At 32.7% G+C, this 17,691-nt stretch overlaps 3 long non-coding RNA genes across 4 annotated transcripts; all 3 read left to right on the top strand.

Moving 5' to 3' along the window:
* Positions 1-1,709: 1,709 nt before the first annotated feature.
* LOC123665497 lies at positions 1,710-3,957 on the top strand. Its single transcript, XR_006745057.1, has 3 exons — positions 1,710-1,818; positions 2,353-2,464; positions 3,878-3,957. It is a non-coding gene; the product is annotated as an uncharacterized LOC123665497 (long non-coding RNA).
* Positions 3,958-11,940: 7,983 nt separating this feature from the next.
* On the top strand, positions 11,941-13,970 carry LOC123665496. The gene is made up of 3 exons (XR_006745056.1): positions 11,941-12,050; positions 12,711-12,822; positions 13,841-13,970. It is a non-coding gene; the product is annotated as an uncharacterized LOC123665496 (long non-coding RNA).
* A 1,784-nt stretch (positions 13,971-15,754) lies between these two features.
* Positions 15,755-17,366, top strand: LOC123665462. 2 transcript variants are annotated; one of them, XR_006745045.1, is made up of 4 exons: positions 15,755-15,789; positions 15,870-15,990; positions 16,399-16,531; positions 17,289-17,366. It is a non-coding gene; the product is annotated as an uncharacterized LOC123665462 (long non-coding RNA). The 2 variants fall into 2 exon arrangements; XR_006745044.1 differs by lacking the exon at positions 15,755-15,789 and having other exon boundaries at positions 15,806-15,990.
* The last annotated feature ends 325 nt before the right edge of the window (positions 17,367-17,691 follow it).

Here is a 17,691-nt window from a genome sequence, read left to right as displayed (position 1 = left end):
TATTTAAATGTATGTTTATCGAAAAAAAATATACCTATATCCAGTCCGACTGTAACCTATAACACAAGAGTTAAGTTGCGTACCTTTCAAACAGACGACCGTATGTGTTTGTGTTATAAGATATTTATTTAAATTCTTCTCTATGTAATTCTTTGTCCGAAGTAGCTGCCAGCTCTTCAGTCTCCTGTGGTTTTAACAAAATGTACGTACGCTAGATAGTTTGTTGTGTACCTTGCGTTGATGAGCCTTGAATGAATAAAAAAATTAAATAAATAAATAAATAAATAATACATCTCTGAAAATAATACATCTCTGAAATCATTTTTTTCGTCTACTTACGTTGTATGACTCGTCGATGTAATTGAAGTCGGTTTTTTTTCGTTTGCAAGCAAACACAATTATGTCAACCTAAAATATAGAGAGTGGTGCTCTGGCTACTTTTTGTATACAGCTTAGGAATGGAACGTTTTATTTGTGATTTAAGTTATTGCCCCTCCTTTGTGGCCTGTATAAGTAGTTCTATTATTATTAGATGCACGTGTCAGTAGCTAATCACAACAAACAGTCATTAGGGAATCCCCGAGTTGGAGAAATCTCAACGTTTTCCTTTACATTGGTTGAATTGTATTAACACACTCGTATAATATTAAGCTTGTCTGTCGAAATATTGATATCCATGATATATGGTTCGTTTACGTCAAGACTCAATAAGATTATATTTTTTTAACACTTCAAAAAAAGGAGGAGGTTACTCAATTCGACCGTAGGTATATATATTGTGTATGTTCGGGGATAACTCCGTCGTTTATGAATCGATTTTGATAATTATTTTTTTGTTGGAAAGGAGATATCCTTAGTTACCACGATATACCATACCTTTTTACTGGGTATACCGATTTTAATGAATTTTAATTTCATCATAAGCCGATGTTGATCATGTGGTCACATTTAAATTTCATCGAGATTTGATTACAACATGTGAAGTAATCTTTGATAACGCGTATTTACTTGACTATTTTTTCGCCTACTTACGTTGTGTTACTTATAGATTGTAAATGAAGTCGGTTTTTCTTTTGTTTGCGAGCAAACACAATTATTTAAATTAAATTTTCTGTTGTAATAAAAGTTTATTCATTCATTACAGCCTATACAGTCCACTGCTGGACATAGGCCTCCACAAGTTTACGCCAAAAATAACGTGAACTCATGTGTTTTGCCCATAGTCACCACGCTGGGCAGGCGGGTTGGTGACCGCAGGGCTGGCTTTGTCGCACCGAAGACGCTGCTGCCCGTCTTCGGCCTGTGTATTTCAAAGCCAGCAGTTGGATGGTTATCCCGCCATCGGTCGGCTTCTTAAGTTCCAAGGTGGTTGTGGAACCTTGTTATCCCTTAGTCGCCTCTTACGACACCCACGGGAAGAGAGGGGGTGGCTAAATTCTTTAGTGCCGTAGCCACACAGCACAATAAAAGTTTATGAAAATTACTAATTAATTGAATATAAGATTTGTTTAAATTTCTTTTCTAAAAACTTCCACAAATTTTGGTCAAGTTGTAATCTTAAAGTATTTTTCTAATTTGAAGTTGTTTTTATCTTTTTTTTTGTTTACAGATCATTAATTGAATTTTAATTTAAATACTATTATAAAATTTTCCATTCCTACTATACATTTTTTACTAATGTCAAGTCATATTAAACTAATTGCTATAAATACCACGAAATACCGACAGCTTTAAATTCTTCGCTTTGACTCAGCATTTGTCAGTTCTCCGCCCGTGTTCAACGAATCAGGTCGACCGTAATCATGAAGATCATTTTTCGTAAGTTAATTCGAATATTTTAAAGTTAAAATTTTCCATCCATCTAGTGATTATTTGTATTTTTAGTATTATTTATACTATTTTGAGATGTAACTAGCGACCCGCCCCGGCTTCGCACGGGTGCAATGCTGATACTGTAAAGCTAGCTTATAACATGGTTATTATTAACATAATAACAACAACATTCAAATGAGCGTCGTTAGATTACGCGTTGTTACAGAATGCGTTGAAGAAATAAAGGTTCACTGCTCGTTGCCCGTTGGTGGTGGCGTGATAATATGTAGCCTATGTGTTGACCCGACTTCTTAATAATATTCGTGCCAAATTTGAAGTAAATCCATGCAGTACTTTTTGAGTTTATCCCGAACATACATACAGACAAACAGACAACCAGACAATAATTCTAAAAACCATATTTTTGGCTTCGGTATCGATTGTAGATCACACCCCAAGTATTCATTTAAAAAAATATTCAATGTACAGTTTTGACTTTCCTACCATTTTACTATATGTATAGATAAATAAATGTTTCAGTTATAATCTCCATGTTCCTGGCCATCGCGATGGCTCAGCAGGATTGCCTCTGTCCGCTCGTTTATTGGCCAGTTTGCGGCGTTTCCGGCGTCACCTATGTAAATCAATGCAGGTGTGCACAAAACTTTACTTAATACTATAATAACATACACAAGCACAAATTTCTAAATCTAGAAAAAATATATGTATGGTTCATACCTACATATATTTACAGTGTCAGCTAGCGTCAATCCAGTTTTTAGTTTAGTACCTTCTGTTTAATTTTCATTTGTCGGGCATTCTAGAATTTTATTTCATCTTTATTTTGACATATAAATACAAAAATTATATGACGACGCGTTGGCGCCGCGGTAATAGCACTGCCTGTTGTGTTGGCGGTCGCGGGTTCGATTCCCGCTCACAACAGACATTTGTATCGACCATACAAATGTTAGTCCTGGTCTGGGCGTAATTAAGTAGTAATTAAAAATCTGTCGAGACGTTTCAAAGAAGTAGGCAAATAAACACAGTAATACGAGATTTTTATACATTCGATTTAGACACCCACTTTAAAAATATACAGTGAAAGTCGGGTATAAAACTAGTATAGTATTATATTTATTTAATAACAAACAATCCACTTATGATTATCGACGACGCTTACCTAATTGATAAATATATATCGTTAAAATGTTCTTAGAGTAATTTACATTCTTAGTCGAGTGTATTTTATTATATTATTTATATTATTACGACATATTATTAGAAAAAACTAGTGTCGCACCGGGGTTTCATCTACTGGGTTTAGCTGCTATATGTTTGTAAAAATCAACTTTATTTCGATTTCAATACAATTAATGTTAATAAGAGAAAATATTTAGGTATATTTAGATTTAAAAAAAAAATTGAGTTGGGGCACAGCAGGAAATGTGCTGCTCAAAATCTGGAGCAGCCCGACTGGGGTAGTACCTCGACCTTACAGAAGATCACAGCTAAATAATACTGTTTTCAAGCAGTATTGTGTTATCGTTGGTGAGTAAGGTGACCAGAGCTGCTGGGGGATTGGGGATTGGGTCGGCAACGCGCTTGCGATGCTTCTGGTGTTGCAGGTGCAACCCCCCCTCCCTTTTTTGTAGAATGACGAAGATATGTTTGATTTTGATTTTGAATACAAGCCATCTAAATAATTATTACAGTTTTTTTTTGGTCAATTCAATAATAGGGTTGACGACGTGTCCTTAGTTTTTTTCTGTGTTGAAATTAATTCGTTAATAATATTTGTGGATACAAAAGTTAAAGTTGACAGCGAATTGTATCAAAACATATAAAAATCTCGTATCAAAATGTTTGTCTGGACTAATTACCAAACCTACTGCACCGAATTTGATGAAATTTGACACAGATTTATAACTTTGTCCAACTTAATATAGGCTATATTTTATTTCGATTAATGACCACGATTTTTTTTAATAATTAAAAAATATGATGGTACGAAGTTCGCCAGGTCAGCTCAGCTAGCTTATTATTTATTTTGTTTTGTTTTCAGGTTACAATGTGAAAGTGATACTCTCCTGCACGAGGGACGTTGTAAAAGTTCTACATAAATATATTATACAACAATAAAGACATCGACTTTTTAATTTCCCTTTGTTGCGAACCTTGTCTGAGAATATTAAATACAAAAAACTTAATCAATTCATATATTGGTACGACAGGAACGATGAATCATCGTCACAAAAATATTGTTTCAATTAGACAGTAAAAAACACATACACAAAATAAAATATTTATTAAATAAATAAAAAATATTTGAGAAAAAACAACTTGTTTTCCTTGTAAGACGCAGTTCAAAACACATTGTTGTGACAGTTATAATTTTTAAAAAAATTAAGCTTCTATCTTATTTACCTTAACTAATATTTATGTACCGTAATGACGTATGAATACTTATCAATTAGGTTTACGTCATTATTATATGTCTCTTTCAGTAATATCTTTTAATAACGAACCTTGTTGTAATTTTCGATGACCAGGAAATTAAATCAAAACTGGTACACCACTTTCTTGGCCGACCGTACATACAAAAATTAATAAAAATAATAAATATGTCTCAGTAATAATCAAGATGTGTTCATACCTTATGTACTATTCAAATATAAACAAATTGTAAATAAGAAAAATACACATGGTTAATTGCGTTTGCTATCAGCCATATCATATATCTACAATAAAATTAAAAATTAAAAATTTATTGCATATCGTAATTCACTCCTTAAAGATTGCACTGAACGAGTAGCAAAATCAATATGATGAAAACATTGGTTCTGTATTTTACATGCTCTAAAAGTAAAATTATTCTGTGTATATTTGGTCCCAGGTTCTAGGCACATAGAATAGGGACTGATTACGACGTGTATTTATTTTGGGACACCTAAATAATATATTACTTAGTAGATAAGGGGAATCAACAAAATTACGAAGTAACTTAAATAAAAATATTTGGTCTCTCTCCAATCGACGATTTTCTAAAGAAGGAACATACGGGATATCTTGAATATGCGGTGAAGCTTTGTAACTTAAAGTTTTTATAAATTTATAACTATTTTTTTCCAATTGAGCAACATCAACATGACATTTGTAAAATGGATTCCATACAGTTGAGCAGTATTCCAAGATAGATTTTACAAAAGAGTTATAAAGGAGAATAATTGTGCCACCATTTTTAAAATCACGTTCCACTCTCAATACAAAGCCAAGCATTCGGAATGAATTAGCAGTAACAAAATTAATATGTAACTTAAAAGTCAATTTGCTATCGATGTAAACACCCAAGTCTCGCACCTCGGTAGCTCGTGTTATTGTCTCCTGATTAAGTTGATAATTAAAATTAATTGTGTTAGTCTTACGAGAAAAGGATATCACGTAGCATTTTTTTATGTTCAGATACATAGAATTCACTGAGCAGTAATCACACAATTTGTTCACAGAATTATAAGATACACACCTAAAAATTTTCATGTCATCAGCATAAAGGAATATATCTGAATTCTCGAAAAATGTATGTATTTTTTTATATATATTCTTTATTGCACTTTAAAAAAATCATAATTACAAGTCATTTTTACAAAAAAATGTTGGCAAGGGCGAACTTATCTCTGCAAGAGATCTCTACCAGTCTACCCATGGTGGTGAGAGAAGATGTTATCGCGGGACTCATAAGCGCATTTGTGATAACGTAAAAAAAAACATGTATATCATTTATAAAAATATTGAAAAGTAGAGGACCAAGGTGCGAGCCCTGGGGTACACCAGAAGAAACGGGCACAAAAGAGGAAACATGCCCTTTCACTGTCACTGCTTGGCTACGGTTATATAATAATAATAATAATAATAATAATAAAGAAGTTTATTCACCAAGCATAAAAAAATAAACAAAAGATTTCTTAGTCTAATTTACAGAGATTTTATAAAAAATGCTGGTGAAAAGGTCGTAGACTCAGCTTATTGCTGCTTTTCAGTCCGCACCTTTACAAATGCTGCCAGCACAGGACGTTAGATTTACATTTAAAAACTAGATATAGTAACGAAAAAAGTAATGAAAATAGTATTTAATAAAATAAAAAAATAAAAACCAGGATTAATAAATGAAGTACATTGCCGAAGGTACAAGTAGGTAAAATGGCGAGCCACGTGAGACATACTATACGCTTACAATAAAGTCATAGTTACTACAAATCCAGCTCAGTGAGCGTTTCGTATCAACTGTCTGATGAAATGCTATAGTCGCCTATATCAATGTATTGATAGCTTCACTTTTTGCCAATTTGATTCTGACTTTTGCTGCTCAAGGAGCCATCTCTTGGTAAGGTCACGAAATTTCGAGCGAGTTATTATATAGGTAGGAAGAAAGCCATCGAAGTAGATCGAACAACACGACCGTGTACGCTCAAAACAATACAATACTTTTTTCATAGCACACAATTATTGAAATTTAAATTAATAATTTGATCAAATAACTTGTTCAAACCGACTGAATATTTCGGATATGAACCTAACTCATCTAAACTCACACACCCACCCACCCACACACACACACACACACGCGCGCGCGCGCACACACACACACACACACACACACACCCTTTCACACTCCACGGCCTGCAATAGTACGGATATTTATTAACAGCGATCTTCTGTAAGCAGGAGAAGGATCTGACCCTTCTCCTACATTAGGAAAGAGGCCTATGCCTAGTAGTGGGATATTACAAGCTGTAGCGATCTTCTGTAAGTTGCATCTCTAGTCGAATAACTTTATTTTAAGCAAAGTATTTTCTACTCTTATTTCGACGGGTGCAAAGTAAAAAAAGTTAACTACAATTTTGAGATTTTTTTTTTATTGCAGTAACTAACTAAAAACTTTATATTCTACAACATGGCAAAATAAAAAATACAAATATCACCTCATTTCTTGTACTTTTGTCAAGTAAAAGAAGACAACTACTGCTGTTTTGTAAAATTACACGACGTACATGCGTTCAACTACCGCTTGGCCGCTTTTACGCAGTCCGCACGGGAGGCGCACGTTCATTCCTATTGTGTCATCAGTCAGATGTCATGTGCTTCGCCGGCCGGCAACAATGTTTGTTTGTTTTGGTTTTTTATGTATTAAGGTTTGTTTGAAAGTGTTATCATAATAATAAACCATTTGAATAGATCACAATAGACATGGAAAGACGTTTTTGGAAATTTTTGGAATTGGAAAAGTCATACTTATAAGTATATGAAACATCTTTATTAAACCCAGATTTATTAATTCCTATGTAGAAACGACCAAGTGGTAGTTAACTCAGTTGTCATATTTTTAAGCACAATGTAGAGGCAGACAACTGCAATATCTCGTAAATTAAACATAATTAGATGAAATGAAATATACAATTGTTTGTCTTTCGATAAAATAAAGAAGTGATGAAAATTTCAACAAATTTGGTTTGAAATTGACAAAATGGGAGCACTTTTTCCTATTTTGCGCTCTCCTGAAAAGTTGCTGTTTTGTATTTAACTCTTTTTACTTTGCACCCGTCGATTTATTGTATGATTATCTTTATCTTTAACTTTATTGTATGATTATCTTTATCTTTAACTTTATTGTATGATTATCTTTATCTTTAACTTAATTGTATTTAACTGTCTCGTACCTTGTACCGCTAGTTTTGTCTTAGTACAATGTAAAGGTAGAAGTCAAGAACTATTGTTTGTAATGGCAGGTACAAGGATTTGGCTATATTAAAACTTAACCCAGCAATTTTTATATAATGATATATTTTTTAAGTGAAACTTTTTTTGCTTCGTTGTGGTTTGAAGCTAGATGAAGTGAAAATGCGTCAACATAAAGAAAAAAAAACACATGTATAGGAGAGAAAGAAAAAGAATACATTACTGCTTAAAACTCACTCAAATAATGTAGTATAATATTATTATAATTATATTAAATCTTGCTTAATGTTAGTTACATTTATTGACGGCTTTAATTTCTTCATTTATTTTTTTTTTTTTTTTCATTTTTTTATTATTACTGAAAAGTGAGATCAAAATATGGAAATATTATAAATCGGAACAGTTAATATTTGATCTAAAACAACTGTACTTTAATTTATGTTTTATTCCCTATTTAAATTGAAATGATCAAAATAACGTCACATTATTTTGACCGCTTCAATTTAAATAATGTGACGTTGTTAATTAATTGATTTTAATTAATTATATTTAATTTTAACTAATTATAAAGAATGACATTATAATATATTAATTAATTGTAAAGAATGACATTGTAATTTAGGTTTATCATAAAAGCCGACATTACAAATGATTGCAGGTATACTTTATTTATTATATAACTTGATAAAAAATAGATGTCGATGGTTTCCTTTTTCTCAAATTCTAAATTTTGTTTTTAATTAGTACTATTGACGAAATCATCGAAATACAGCCGTAAATAAGTTTTTTTTTTTCTTTCAATCTTCAATTAATTTTTATTTTTGGTCATTAATTATTGTGAACACGTGACATTTTGAAAATATTACGATTGTGAATTTAATGTTATTATTATTATTTTGTTGTATGAAATTTATAATAATTGTGTATATCTATTGACATATGGAGGGGTTCTCTTAATTTTGTAATGTATTACAGTTTATTCTGAGATTTTAGATATTTGTTCTTGTTGTTTATTGTTTTGTTACTAATCAAATAACTACAGTTGTTCATTTATTGACTATGTTGCACTTTAGATCTTTTCTATGTTCTCTATTTGTTATATTCATTATTACAATTTTTTTAAATCATTGTCTTTAAGACTTAAGAAATTGTTAAATTATTAAGTCAGCCCAACTGTAAATTCTTTTTAATCTAGAATAATGTTATTGTACTAATATAATTAACAAATGCGACGTTTTGATACTTTGCTAACGTTATTGTACATTGAGCAAAAATACCTTGCCAAAATTACTAGAAAATACAAATGCTAGAGAGCTGTTCCTGCAGTTTTGTAAAAATGCCGCAATAAAGGTAAATAATAGAAACAAAAATTAGAAAATTATGTTGTGTAAATATTGTACATAATATTTAGGTCAACATAAAAGCGAAGGATAGATAATATAAGGAATAGCTCGTAAGTTAATTTTGTAAATTTAGATTTAGTTTTATAGTCATAAGGTAACTGTAAAAATATAATTTAAAGAACTAACTGTAGAAAATGTACCAGATTAAATAATAAAATAAAATATATTAGCTCCCTCCCCGCTCCACTTAGCTTAGCGCTCCACACTGTAAATAGGCTTGCTTTTTGTACTTGTGGGTAATAACCCAAAATGAATGAATGTGAATGGATGAAAGACGAAATTGGTATGCGGAATGATAGTGTAACGGACTAAAAGCGTGATGTATGGTAAAAGAGGACTAGATTTAAAGTTTAATATTTCTTTTTTTTTTACACAAAACTGAAATAGAATAAACTAAGTAGAAATGATAATTTAATTTGATGAGGGGAATACCCCACAATGAATGAATGCGGATGGATAAAAGAAGAAACTGGAATGCGGAATGACAGTGCAATGGATTAAAAGCGAGAGGTATGATAAAAGAGACCTAGATGTAAATTATACCTATTGTAAATAAGGACTCCGAAACATAAAACTCGGAGGCGTAGGGATAAAAAAAAAAAAAAAAAAAAAAAAAAAAAAAACGTTATTGTACAATCATAATCAAATGTGACTAACTGTAAAAATATGTAATACTGTTTGATTGATTATTCGAGCGTCATTATTGTAAATGCCGTGCTCATCTATAATTGCGGGTACACGAACATTTTAACAAAATGTACGTACGCTAGATAGTTTGCTGTGTACCTTGCGTTGATGAGCTTTAAATAAATAAATACATAAATAAGTAAATAAAACGCGAAACGACGACAAGACATTTTTACGTACATCGTCAATAGAACAAATCGCAACGCAACCTTCCTACGATTTTTTAGAAGTTTCACTTCTGCCGTGTGTGAATGCCACACACACACACACACGCACACGCACACTTTCATTCTATTTTATTCAAACTTTGTTCTTATAACAACTAACAAAATAAAAGAATTGTCTATTTTCAGGTGTTTGTATAATTATAATAATAATAATAATAAATATCTTATAACACACATACACACATACGGTCGTGTGTTCCAAAGGTACGCAACTTAACTCTTGTGTTATAGGTTACAGTTGACTGGATATAGCTTATATGTATATTTTTTTATTTCGATAAACATACATTTAAATAATACATATAGTAATAAATATAGACATTACACCCAGATTCGGGGTGGGAACCGAACCCCTAAACCTCGGAGCAATATTTATTATTATTGTATTAGTTAAAGACGCGGTAATATAAAAACGAGTTCTAAGTCATTATATTGAAGACTATACGGTTCACCGTACGATGGTCGACACACATCGTCTTAAAATATGACCACGTACCGTTCGTGACCGGTATAATGTGAGTTATCCTTAGCCGACGTCACGGGTACTCACATTCACAGTACTTAACCGCAGGTAAATTGCGGTTATGTGTACATAATGAATAAAAATTTGCGTGTCCGACATACGACTTGAGTTTATACGTTATTAAACCATTTAAAACGAATACGTAACGATTATTTAAAATAATACATTTCTGAAATTAATTTTTTTCGTCTACTTACGTGGTATGACTCGTCGATGTAATTGAAGGTTTTTTTTTCATTTGCAAGCAAACACAATTATGTTAACCTAAAATATAGAGAGTGGTGCTCTGGCTACTTTTTGTATACAGCTTAGGAATGGAATGTTTTATTTGTGATTTAAGTTATTGCCTCTCCTTTGTGGCCTGTATAAGTAGTTCTATTATTATTAGATGCACGTCATCATTACAGCCTATACAGTCCACTGCTGGACATAGGCCTCCACAAGTTTACGTCAAAAATAACGTGAACTCATGTGTTTTGCACATAGTCACCACGCTGGGCAGGCGGGTTGGTGACCGCAGTACTGGCTTGTCGCACCAAAGACGCTGCTGCCCGTCTTCGGCCTGTGTATTTCAAAGCCAGCAGTTGGATGGTTATCCCGCCATCGGTCGGCTTCTTAAGTTCCAAGATGGTTGTGGAACCTTGTTATCCCTTAGTCGCCTCTTACGACACCCACGGGAAGAGAGGGGGTGGCTTAATTCTTTAGTGCCGTAGCCACACAGCATTAGATGCACGTGTCAGTAGCTAATCACAACAAACAGTCATTAGGGAATTCCCGAGTTGGAGAAATCTCAACGTTTTCCTTTAGATTGGTTGAATTGTATTAACACACTCGTATAATATTAAGCTTGTCTGTCGTAATATTGATATCCATAATATATGGTTCGTTTACGAAAAGACTGAATAAGATTGTATTTTTTTAACACTTCAAAAAAAGGAGGAGGTTACTCAGTTTGACCGTATATATATGATGTATGTTCAGGGATAACTCCGTCGTTTATGAATCGATTTTGATAATTATTTTTTTGTTGGAAAGAAGATGTCCTTAGTTTGGTACCACGATATACCATACTTTACTGGGTGTACCGATTTTAATGAATTTTAATTTCATCATAAGCCGATGTTGATCATGTGGTCACATTTAAATTTCATCGAGATTTGATTACAACTTTTGAAGTAATCTTTGATAACGCGTATTTACTTGACTATTTTTTTGCCTACTTACGTTGTGTTACTTAAAGATTGTAATTGAAGTCGGTTTTTTTTGTTTGCGAGCAAACACAATTATTTAAATTAAATTTTCTGTTGTAATAAAAGTTTATGAAAATTACTAATTAATTTAATATAAGTTTTGTTTAAATTTCTTTTCTAAAAACTTCCACAAATTTTGGTCAAGTTGTAATCTTAAAGTATTTTTCTAATTTGAAGTTGTTTTTATCTTTTTTTTTTGTTTACAGATCATTAATAGAATTTTAATTTAAATACTATTATAAAATTTTCCATTCCTACTATAAATGTTTTACTAATGTCAAGTCATATTAAACTAATTGCTATAAATACCACGAAATACCGACAGCTTTAAATTCTTCGCTTTGACTCAGCATTTGTCAGTTCTCCGCCCGTGTTCAACGAATCAGGTCGACCGTAATCATGAAGATCATTTTTTGTAAGTTAATTCGAATATTTTAAAGTTAAAATTTTCCATCCATCGAGTGATTATTTGTATGTTTAGTATTATTTATACTATTTTAAGATGTAACTAGCGACCCGCCCCGGCTTCGCACGGGTGCAATGCTGATACTAAATATACTACAGAATGTCTTTATTTATAGTATGAAGCTAGCTTATGACATAGTTATTATTAACATAATAACAACAAAACATTCAAATATGCGTCGTTAGATTACGCGTTGTCACAGAATGGTTACACCCCAAGTATTCGTAGTCGTAGTCCAAGTAGTCGTAGTCCAAGTAGTCGACTAGCGCGTTGGCGCAGTTTGTAGTGACCCTGCTTTCTGCTCCGAGGGTTGTGGGTTCGATTCCCACCCCGAGTCTGGGTGTAATATAAATATTTATTTATATATTTATATATGTATCATTTATAAGTATGTTTATCGAAAAAAAAAAAAATGTAGCTATATACCAGTCGGCTGTTACCTATAACACAAGCATTAAGTTGCTTACTTTAGGAACAGACGACCGTGTGTGTATTGTGTAGATATTTATTTATTATTATTATTATTATTATTCTTTTAAAAAAATATTCAATGTACAGTTTTGACTTTCCTACCATTTTATATTTTGTATAGATAAATAAATGTTTCAGTTATAATCTCCATGTTCCTGGCCATCGCGATGGCTCGGCAGGATTGCCTCTGTCCGGACCTTCATCGGCCAGTTTGCGGCGTTTCCGGCGTAACCTATGAAAATATATGCAGGTGTGCAAAACTTTACTTAATACTGTAATAACATACACAAGCACAAATTTCTAAATCTACAAAAAATATATGTATGGTTCATACATATATTTACGGTGTCCGCTAGCGTCAATCCAGTTTTTAGTTTAGTACCTTCTGTCGAGCATTCTAGAATTTTATTTCATCTTTATTTTGACATATAAATAAAAAAACTATATGACGACGCGTTGGCGCCGCGGTAATAGCACTGGCTGTGATGTTGGCGGTCGCGGGTTCGATTCCCGCTCACGACAGACATTTGTATCGACCATACAAATGTTAGTCCTGGTCTGGGCGTAATTAAGTAGTAATTAAAAATCTGTCGAGACGTTTCAAAGAAGTAGACACATAAACACAGTAATACGAGATTTTCATACATTCGATTTAGACATCCACTTTAAAAATATACAATGAAAGTCGGGTATAAAACTAGTATAGTATTATATTTATTTAATAACAAACAATCCAATTATGATTATCGACGACGCTTACCTAATTGATAAGTTTATATCGTCAAAATGTTCTTAGAGTAATTTACATTCTTAGTCGAGTGTATTTTATTATATTATTTATATTATTACGACATATTATTAGAAAAAACTAGTGTCGCACCGGGATATCATCATACTGGGTTTACCTGCTATATAAAGCTGCTAAAAATCAACTTTATTTCGATTTCAATACAATTAATGTTAATAAGAGAAAGAAAATATGCTGCTCAAAATCTGGAGCAGCCCAACTGGGAACATCCCCAATACCTCACAGAAGATCGCAGCTAAATAATAGTGATCTCAAGTAGTGCTGTATTCCTGTGGGAATAAAGGTTGCTACACCTCCTGGGGTGGGTCGAGGGTAGAAACGGCAACGTGGCTTTTACTATTTGATATGGTATTAATCTTTTTTTCTTAGACTAGTAAGCCTTTTTTGACTATTTAAACAGTCGATCTGAAGGAGTGTAAACTCCAATTGTGCGTCGGAGCTGACAGACTTTTTTTTTCAGATTGTTTTGCACAAATGACCAATTAGCATACTCCTCGCGTTGCATCTGACGAGATCGACTGAACTGACCGAGGATTACTGAACGATGTAAACGATGTAATGAATAAAATATAATATATTTTGATAATGAATGTTTTGTTTTAATATAACGCTTCATTTTAAATAGTATTAAAAGTACAATACACGATTAAATTTTAAAATTGTATTCGAAACCTAATGCTAAGGATAACAATACTTTTATTAGGGGCTAGGAATTATATGTAAATGTTCTGTTAGCTTATATTCTCTGCCTTCCATTACCTCAATTTTTTTCTCCTTTACACTTTACACTTTTTTTTGCCCTTTCAATTCCTACCCAGAGTATGGAAATAATGTTTACATGCGTATTCTTTAAAATATATCAATTAGAAGAAGAAGAAGAAGAAGAAATATACTTTATTGTGCATATTACAAGCCGACATAACATACATCTTTAAAAAATAAAATTTGCAAAACAATATTATGCACAAAGGCGGTCTTATCGCTAGGTAAGCGATTTCTTCCAGACAACCTTGGGGTAGAGGAGATTTTAAAATAAAAAGAGTAGGGTTATCAAAAGGCAAAACAGAAAATTAAAAAAAAAAACAAAGTAGATCCTACAATCTAATAATACAATAATATATACATATATACATATACACACATATATACATACATATATAAATAGATAGTATATATTATAAACATATAAAGAATTAAATACACAAATAAAAAACAACACAATTAATATAAAATAGAGTTGGATATTGTGGTCATACGGCCATTTTCAGTAATCTATCTCTGGTTTTACCCACTAGCGATCGATTTTTGACAAAATTTGTGTAGAGTAGTGGTTGGTAATAACAACCGCTCTGGTGTAGTTGTGCGAGTATTCGCCTAAAATACCGACGGTTTGCGGGTTCGGTTCCCGCTTGGGGGCATATTTGTAATATACTAATATTTCGGTTTGGATATCTGTCCTTGTGGGTTTTCCCACCGAGCCTCGGAGAGCACGTTAAGCTGTCGTTCCCGGTTGTTATCTTAAACACCTGATATCGATCGTTACTCGTAGTAGGGAATATATCCGCCCACTTGCAGTGGAGCAGCGTGGTGGATGAAGCTCAGTCCTCTCCTAAATGGAAAATAAGACTATGCCCAGCAATAGGATGTTAGAGGCTGAATGCGATACGTTGAGTACGGAGTTCAATCACTGGTAAGTAAATTTAGAGATTGAGAAACAGGCCGTTGATGTCAATTTTTGTTTGATTAAAACAACTAAATGACGGTAGAACAAAATTTTGAATAACAATTTTAAGCAACACGGCGTAAACGTGTTAACAATACAATACTTTTTTCAAAGTACACAATTGTTTGAAATTTAAATGAATAATTTGATCAAATAACGTGTTCAAACCGACTGAATATTTCGGATATGAACCTAACCATATAAACTCACACACAACCCCCTGCCATAGATAGCTTTTTAATATTCCGAACTTGATCCAAGATGTAATATATACTCGAGCGAAGATATAATTTCAGTGTTTTAAAATCATAGAATGTATTACACATCGCCGTCCATACAAAAATCGAATGTATGACTGTAATATCAATACATAGCTATATTTAAAATGTTTTAAGGATTAGAATTGAGTTATCTCATCGACACAGTACGGCTTACACTATATACGGATTTAAAATAATTTAAAACTTTGTTACAAAAAAACGAGCGTGCTTTAGACCACACGACTGAAGTAAAACTTACGAAAAGTAACTGTCTCTCTTTCTATATTCACTAACTTATATCTCCCTCTCAACTTCCGTTCGCGTTGCCCAATCACACTTCAGTTTTACTTCAAAAACTATGTACACCAGTTGACTGTTACCTATAACACAAGCATTAAGTTGCCTGCTTTAGGAACAGACGACCGTGTGTGTATTTTAAATTAATATATCCTTATTTATTTGTTTACTTTAAATGTTAGGTAAAGTAATTTGAAATCACTTTATAGAGTGCTATTCACTGCGGTGACACATAGTGCAGATAAAGTCCTTGAACATTTTACGTCTGTCAGTACACATTGACTTCCTCGTAAACAAACACGTCTACCAACATCATGAAGTATTTATTACGTAAGTAGTCCATATTTAATAAAACAATAATAATATTTATTTATTGCATGTATCATATGACGGAGTTGTCAATATATTTATTTTGTATAACTAGGTCGGCAAACAAGCATACGGCTCGCCTGATTGTAAGCGATTACCGTCGCTTATAGACGCCTGCAACACCCTGACCCTACCCTAAAATACTTTTTTCTAAGAGCTCTGGTCACCTTACTCACTAATAGGAACAAACATTGCTTGAAAACAATATTATTTAGCTGTGATCTTCTGTAAGGTCGAGGTACTACCACAGTCGGGCTCCTCCATATTTTGAACAGGAAATTTCCGCTGTGCCCCACCTCACTTTAAAGCTTACGTTTTATAAGTTTTACTTCAGTCATATGGTCTAAAGCCCGCTGGTTTTTTTTTTAGTTATCGTCACGACTTTCATCGTTTTCACATCAGTTCCAGCAACACCTCAGCATCAGCGTGAGGCGTGTTTCTGTCCAGACATATATGCCCCCGTTTGTGCTGTTTCTGGCCAAACGTATGCCAGTCGTTGCGAGTAAGTATAACTTGATGTTCATACTCGGTTCCTATATTCATAAAACGATACCTTTCGTCCACGAACGGTATTACTTCGAAGATAAAATTTTCAATTTGAATAAGCAGAAAAATGGTTTAGAAACATCGCAGCTGCTATTTTTGAAGTAAAACTTCTTTGCGCGAGCTTGACTTGGGGAGTAAGGTGGTAAATGTGTGACGAGAATGTATTTCTCTCGTAGCTAAGTTACGTTTCGTATATCTAAGACACGGGTAGGCCTATTGTGCAGGCCAATTGCTAAAGAAGTTTTACTTCAGTCGTGAGGTCTAAACCCCTCCCCCCCACCCCCTCCCTTTTTTGTAGAATGACGAAGATATGTTTGATTTTGATTTTGAATACAAGCCATCTAAATAATTATTGTAGTTTTTTTATTTATTTAGTCAATTCAATAATAGGGTTGACAACGTGTCCTTAGTTTTTTTCTGTGTTGAAATTAATTCGTTAATAATATTTGTGGATACAAAAGTTAAAGTTGACAGCGAATTGTCTCTAAACATATAAAAATATCGTGGTCAAAATGTTTGGGTGGGCTAATTACCAAAACTACTGCACCGAATTTGATGCAATTTGACACAGATTTATAACTTTGTCCAACTTAATATAGGCTATATTTTATTTCGATTAATGACCACGATTTTTTTTTAATTAAAAAATATGATAGTACGAAGTTCGCCAGGTCAGCTCAGCTAGCTTATTATTTATTTTGTTTTGTTTTCAGGTTAGAATGTGCAAGTGATACTCTCCTGCACGAGGGACGTTGTAACATTTCTACATAAATATATTATACAACAATAAAGACATCGACTTTTTAATTTCCCTTTGGTGCGAATCTTATCTGAGAATATTAAATACAAAAAACTTAATCAATTCATATATTGGTACGACAGGAACGATGAATCATCGTCACAAAAATATTGTTTCAATTAGACAGTAAAAAACACATACACAAAATAAAACATTTATTAAATAAATAAAAAATATTTAAGAAAAAACAACTTGTTTTCCTTGTAAGACACAGTTCAAAACACATTGTTGTGACAGTAATAATTTTTTTTAAAAATTAATCTTCCTTATATTATATATTATATATATAATTATATATTATTTACCTTAACTAATAT

This window comes from Melitaea cinxia, chromosome 24, assembly GCF_905220565.1.
Source record: "Melitaea cinxia chromosome 24, ilMelCinx1.1, whole genome shotgun sequence".
Classification (NCBI taxonomy): Eukaryota; Metazoa; Arthropoda; class Insecta; order Lepidoptera; family Nymphalidae; genus Melitaea; species Melitaea cinxia.
This window is presented reverse-complemented; position numbering and strand designations above follow the sequence as displayed.